Below are 6,843 nucleotides of genomic sequence, written 5' to 3'. Positions count from 1 at the left end.
AAGAAATAAACTTTAAGAAATAAGCAGCTTTATTGAGCGTTTGTGCCCAAGACACAAAAAAGGATTTACAAAAATCACATTTACATGTATTCATTTGTCAGACACTTTTATCCGAAGTGACTTACAGTGCGCTCTTATTACAGGGACCCCAATCCCCCAGCAGCCACCTGGAGTAAAGAGCCTTGTTGAAGGACACACTGGTGGTGACGAGTGCGGAGATCGAACCAGTAACCTTCTGCTGACCAGTGCAGTGCTTTAGCCCACTACACCACAAAAGTAATGAAGCTATGACAAAAATGAGCATGTAATTGTAAATTGACAACATTAATTGTAAAATGTTTTACAGATAGTCGTGCTCATGGAGAGCAGCACACAAATGTTTGGAGCAGACAGAGTGACAGTCAGATTGTCCCACACATGTTCTCCTGCTTTTATTCAGGGTTGTGTGGATCAGGAGCATCATCATGGTCTTCCTGATCCCCTCTGTGTACTCAGACAATAGCCTCGATGCACCTTTCTCATCTATGATCAGATTCAGTCTGACTGCAGCTGCGAGGGTTGTGATGGACGGCAGAGACAGGTGAAGGTGGACACGGTGGTCAGCTGCTTCATCAGAATAAAGCTGCAGAACTGGCTCAGCTGTGTTGAGATGCAGTAGACGTGGGCTCACCGTCTGTAAATACATGATTGTTCGAACAATGTTTGAATAAAGCTTTGTTTCATGTGTCCATGACTTGTATTTATCTATTGTCATGGTTACTTTTATTTATTTTTACTCATTTATTCATGTTTCCTGTTTTCAGTAAATAAAATAATTGTTTCCTTAACTTGATGCATTAATTCATTACTTGAATGAAAATTGATGTATTCACCTTGGCTGCGTTTGTCTAGTGTGTAGTCATGCATAGCTATGGCATATGACAAAACAAATTACATTTTGCTAATTATTGGTCAGCATTTATCATTATTATTGTTCATAAGTGTTGGGGTGGGCTAGCAATGCATTCTGGGGTAATCTTAACTTCTAAGTAGTAATACTTACATTTTCCGAAGTGTAAAATTAAGTCTTCTCCAAAGGCGAGATCCTCTAGTAGCTGATCGACGTCTCCTTTGTGCAGATATTACAAATATTGCAAACGCTGAGGAAAACTGTACTAGGTAGTGTTGTGGAGTTACTGATGCTATGAGGTGTTAGTGCACCTGTCAATCTTATGTTCTTTTTTTATTAATACTGCAGAACTTATAATTACATACAAGCTCAGGGAAAGATGGTAGTATCTTTAACAATGAACAATCATAATGACAAAAAGCAGAAAACAAATATAATGGGTTTGCATACATTATATGCACAGAAAAAAAGGCCCACTGACAAGGTTAAATATCTTTGAATAATCATAATATTCATATAATCAGTGCATCAAAATATTGCATTTGTTGTTGTTGTTTATAAGCCGGAGGGATGAAACGAGAGAAATTCAACAAGAAAAAGAGGAAAACAGGAGATTTAAGCCGGTTTTACTTATGGATGAAAAATTTTGCACATAAAATAAATTAACAACATATTCAAGAGATAACGATTTTGGGTTTTAGTAATAAATAATAATATATTTAAGGATTAAACTGTGGGTCATATTAGTAGGGTTAAAAATATAAAAATTTAACTCAACCCAAAATGTATTGGTTATACTACAATCACAATAAAAGGACAGCTGTTTCTTCAACAAGACCACAAAATGAGGAGATTTCATAAACATCAAAATATTTACAGAGAGATCAATTAAACCTGTCGTTCCTATCTGTTGCACTTGTTATAACGTCGTAGATCACATGATAATGTCAACATGGCGGATGATGCCTGGATCGCATTCATACTTAACAAGACTTGAAATTAAGTACCTACTCATTGAGTAGGCGGTTTCAGAGGCACCCTTTGTTTCTGAATGAATCAGCCGTTTGAATGAATCGGTTGATTCTCAATGACTCACTGATTAACAGTCACTTGCTGCGACCTAGTGGCGATTTTAATTTCACATTTTGACTATTTTTTTTTATGTTTTAAATTATTTCAAATATCAGTATCCAACGTTTTATGTTAAAAACAAAACATTAGGCCTATTTATGCATCTGTAACTGCAGTTTAAATGCATCCATGTCCCCTCTGAGATACATAAACTGTGTAAATAAATCTAAATGCTATTTCAGATGCAGATTCCAGAAATGGTTTCTTATGTTGGAATGAAAGACACTAAGTACTGGAAGAAGTGCTTCTTATTCTTACCCAAAAATACAAAATGGAAGAAAGAGTTAAAACTGAACACAATCTTGCTGCTCAAGCTGTGTATGAACATTTATATATATGCGCTTCTTTTCCATTTTGCATTGACTTGTACTTTTACTTTCAATACTTAAGTACATTTAAGATTTAAAAAATACTCTTCGTATGCAAGTACAATAAATACCACATACTTTTACTCAAGTAATATTCTAAATGGTGACTTCAACTTTTACCGAAGTCCTTTTCTGGTAAGATATCTGTACTTTTACTTGAGTATGGCTTTCAGATACTTTAATACACCACTGGTGGCCAGTGAGCTGGGAGATGAATAAAGTTAACTTTAAAGTTACTTACACTATGTATATCTGATATGAATAAAACACGTCGTCAAATTATATTTGAATGGATTGTTATTGCTGCTTCCATAGACATCAGTGTGTATTTTACAAATTCTAAATGTATTGTTTTACAAGTATTTGTTAGACATGTGCAGGTATTTGGTAATACAATATATCACAACAATGATACAATCGTGGGCACTTCAAAATACTGTGAATAATAATTTATTACAAATTATTCAGGTTTTTCGAATGCATTAAGAATACCTCTCCCATCAACTAGTTACAATGCACAACACCACTGTATGCTGCGTCAAAGTGGCATGTGCACTCGGCTATAAACAAGCCCAACACGGATGAGAAGCGATCTGTAGAACAAGTGAAGGAGACGCGCTGAATGAAAATGCACATTCACTCTCTGATAACAGATGGCGCTGATGGAACAGCAGAAATGCAGCCGTTACCCCGGTAACCCCATAAACAAAGCAGCTGCACTACTTTCTGTTTCTGAACAGGATTTACAAGTTTTAAATTTCTATGTATTATACTTCCTGTTTGCAAAAGCGCTACTATGCTGTAACATGGTGTAGCACAGCTGTCCTGGGAAACGCTGGTAAAATTACGCTACCCTCTCATTCACTGATCTGCTCCCCGCTATGCTCTGCTCACATGCTCTGATAATAATAGCTTTGTAGCACTATACATTTGGAGAATTAGTCAAAAAAAAAAAAAACAACAACAAAAAAGTTATCTTATTCTGTTGCATAGAACTGAATAAAAATAATATTGATACAGTTTCTGTACAATTTTGTTACTTTAAATAAAAGTGTGGTTATTTCATTGGCTTGTGTTTTTTAAATTCAGTATCATTAAAATTGTTGAGTTAAATTAAAAAGTCTCACAAAATTACACCGAGGCATAACATTATGACCACCTTCCTAATATTGTGTTGGTCCCCGTTTGCTGCCAAAACAGCCCTGACCCGTCGAGGCATGGACTCCACTAGACCCCTGAAGATGTGCTGTGGTATCTGGTACTACGATGTTAGCAGCAGATCCTTTAAGTCCTGTAAGTTGCGAGGAGGGGCCTCTATGGATCGGACTTGTTTGTTCAGCACATCCTAAAGATGCTCGATTAGATCGACATCTGGGGAATTTGGAAGTTAACACCTCAAACTCGTTGTTGTGCTCCTCAAACCATTCGTGAACCATTTTTGCTTTGTGGCAGGGTGCATTACCCTGCTGAAAGAGGCCACAGCCACCAGGGAATACAGTTTCCATGAAAGGGTGTACATGGTCTGCAACAATGCTTAGATAGGTGGTACGTGTCAAAGTAACATCCACATGAATGGCAGGATCCAAGGCTTCCCAGCAGAACATTGCCCAAAGCATCTCACTGCCTCTGCCAACTTGCCTTCTTCCCATAGTGCATCCTGGTGCTAAATGTTCCCCAGGTAAGCGACACACACGCACCCGGCCATTCACATGATGTTTTCAGTAATGCATATGAATGAATTTCACTAAGGTTTATCAATATTTTTCGTTTCACTAGTATTTTTAAGAGGCTTTTCAATAATTATGGCCAATACGGCCCCTCATAACAATGTTCACTTGCTGCCTAATATATCAATGCACCTTCCATATGGACTACATAATCAGAGAGCATTTATTTTCGTAAATGCTAAAAGTAGACATTTCAAGCTTTCTATAGATATATTTCTCATGTCTGTTAGGAAAGAATTTCGGATTCATTTTTGTGACATGCTCCAGCACATGGAGATGAAGATGTCAGAAAGCGCATCTTGTTTGTTTTCTTTATTTTACAAAAAGCACAATGTTTTGTTGATATTGTGAGTGTCCAAATAAAAACAGACCCTTTATAGTTTTGAATGATGTATTACTCTTATCTGTAAGAGCAAAAATATATTTTAAGTTGTTTCCAATGTTATGAGGAAAAAAATGCAAGGTATTACGCCAGTGCCTCATGCAGTAAGTGCACTAACAGCTTGGCTAAAATGCTTGGCAATGCAGCTAATAGCACACATTTATCTAGGTTAACGTTAGTGTGAGCGGCCATGTACAATTCCTACTTAAACATTTCAATTTCAAATGATAAGCCATAATTGAGGTTGATGAATGATATGTGAATGTTTGGATTTCCTACTCGATACACCTACTGTATTTTTTTTTCTGCAACTAACCGACTATAAAACGTTGGTCGTCCTCTTCTCGTCGACTAACAATTAGTCGACTATTAAGGGGGTAGCCCTATAAATATGTATGATATATGGACCACTGAACTCTAGAAGACACTGTAGAGCCTCCCTGCCATGCCCGTGTATCGGCCCTAATGGCCAATGATTTCAAGGTGTCAAATTTTCAAGAGTTTTATGTTTAGGGCCCCAAAAGCCACACAACCTTGACAAGACCCCAAGGGGCTTAGGCCCCATATATTCCTAAGGAAAACTATAGGGCCCTTAGCCCCATTTGGCTTAGGCGCTTATAATCATTAGAAAAACAAAATGGCTTTGCTAGGGCTTAGGCCCTGAAAATGCAAGCACTGTTAATGCAGCATTTTTTTTTATTAGTGCAATTTAATAAGCTTTCTTGTTTAAAATACATTTATCATTATTTTACTACCATTTATACATGATATATCATTGGTTGATGGGTCATCACTGAAATTGTTGTAATAACAATCATCAGGAAAAAAAGACTCTCAATATAAAGATTGTCTATCCTTAAAATCAGGTATGCATCTAAATGATTCTATTGTTTCAAGATTTTAAATTACAACCAAATTGTTTTTGGTTCAACATCACCACCACTGAAATTACTCCCCATCCATCGTAACACAAGATATAACAGTCATTTTGAAAACTAAATAAATGCAATCGATGGCAAGCATGCATAGACTAGTTTCCCCAATACCTGTAAGAAGAGATGTTGTGTTATCTCTTGGATCAGCTCTTCAGAAACATCTTCTGGAAAAAACTTTGCCCGGAACTTGAACTGTAGAGGGTTTTCCTTTCTAACATCCTGCTGAGTCACCTGCCAAATTTTTACAGAAACACATTAAAGAGCTTTATTTACCCTGATCTGAAGAAGTTGATTTAGGAAACTTGCATGCGAGGTATACATTTAAGTTCATGAATTCGCTGAGAATTGAGATTTGAACCCATGTTTTTGGCATGCTGATGCCACACGCTGCTGTTTGAGCTACTGGAATGCCACATAAAACCTAATGACTGCAGTGCTAAAGCAAAAATGTGTAAAGAATTGAACACATACAGCTAACAAACAGTAAGGATGCTTTATTGTGATGTGAAGCACCACCGTTAGCACAAAATAATACAATTTACAACAGCAACTTTCAAGTTTCGAATTCTTGTTAAACACAAATACATTTATGCATTTGGAAGACGCTTTTATCTAAAGTGACTTGCATCGCATTAAAAAGGTACACATTTGATCAGTTCTTGCTTTCAATCCCATCAAATTGAAACCATGACCTTAGCATTGCTTGCGCCATGATCTACTGTTTGAGCTACAGGAAGACATTTAGTTCAAACTGAGAAAAAGCCACATTATAGAAAATGCCACCTTGTAACGGTGTTACAAACTGCTAGTATGCCTCAGCAGACTCCTGAGTTTTAACTAAACACTTTCCACTGGAGTCACTTGTTAAAAAAAATCTTGCCATAGATCATCTTGTTTCATTACGTTCCTCTATGAAACATATGCAGAGTAGTGCATGTGCGTAGAAGACATTTTAAGGCTGTTTTTGCAAGATTCCATACAGCTGTTTATAAGGGAAAAGTTCAGGCTTTTACACAGACTTTTACAGCAGGACATCTTTAACCGCAGATTAATTTTCCCTCACTGTTTTTTTTTTTGGGTGCTGTTGAACAGGAAGCCAGTTAAATCGCACATCTGAGGCTGTGCGAGAACAGCAGTATTAGCCGGAGACAGGTAAAAGTGGGAGGCAAAACCTTACCTTTTTATTCAGCTTTAGCCATGTTGAGTAGCCTTTACTGTCCACGTACTGCAGACCGAAAAACCTGTGAAAAACCAGACCTCTCGCAGACCTACCGTCTTCACAACCTGCAGGATTACCATGAACAAATGAAGAGTTTGGTTCCAAAACGCGATAAACGCCATTTAATTTTTTTTTATTTCTGCCAAAATCAGTATTGTATGGAAGCCCGTTTCCGCCACTAAATAAAAAAAA

General features: G+C 37.1%; 1 pseudogene; it reads right to left on the bottom strand.

Annotated features, from left to right (window-relative positions):
• Nucleotides 1-6,843, bottom strand: part of LOC107552385 (radixin-like) — a 112,313-nt pseudogene that overhangs the window by 27,333 nt on the left and 78,137 nt on the right.

Source organism: Sinocyclocheilus grahami, unplaced genomic scaffold (assembly GCF_001515645.1).
Source record: "Sinocyclocheilus grahami isolate Dianchi unplaced genomic scaffold, SAMN03320097.WGS_v1.1 scaffold448.1, whole genome shotgun sequence".
Taxonomy (NCBI): Eukaryota; Metazoa; Chordata; class Actinopteri; order Cypriniformes; family Cyprinidae; genus Sinocyclocheilus; species Sinocyclocheilus grahami.
Note: the sequence above shows the minus strand (reverse complement) of the source record. Positions and strands in the feature narration are given on the sequence as shown.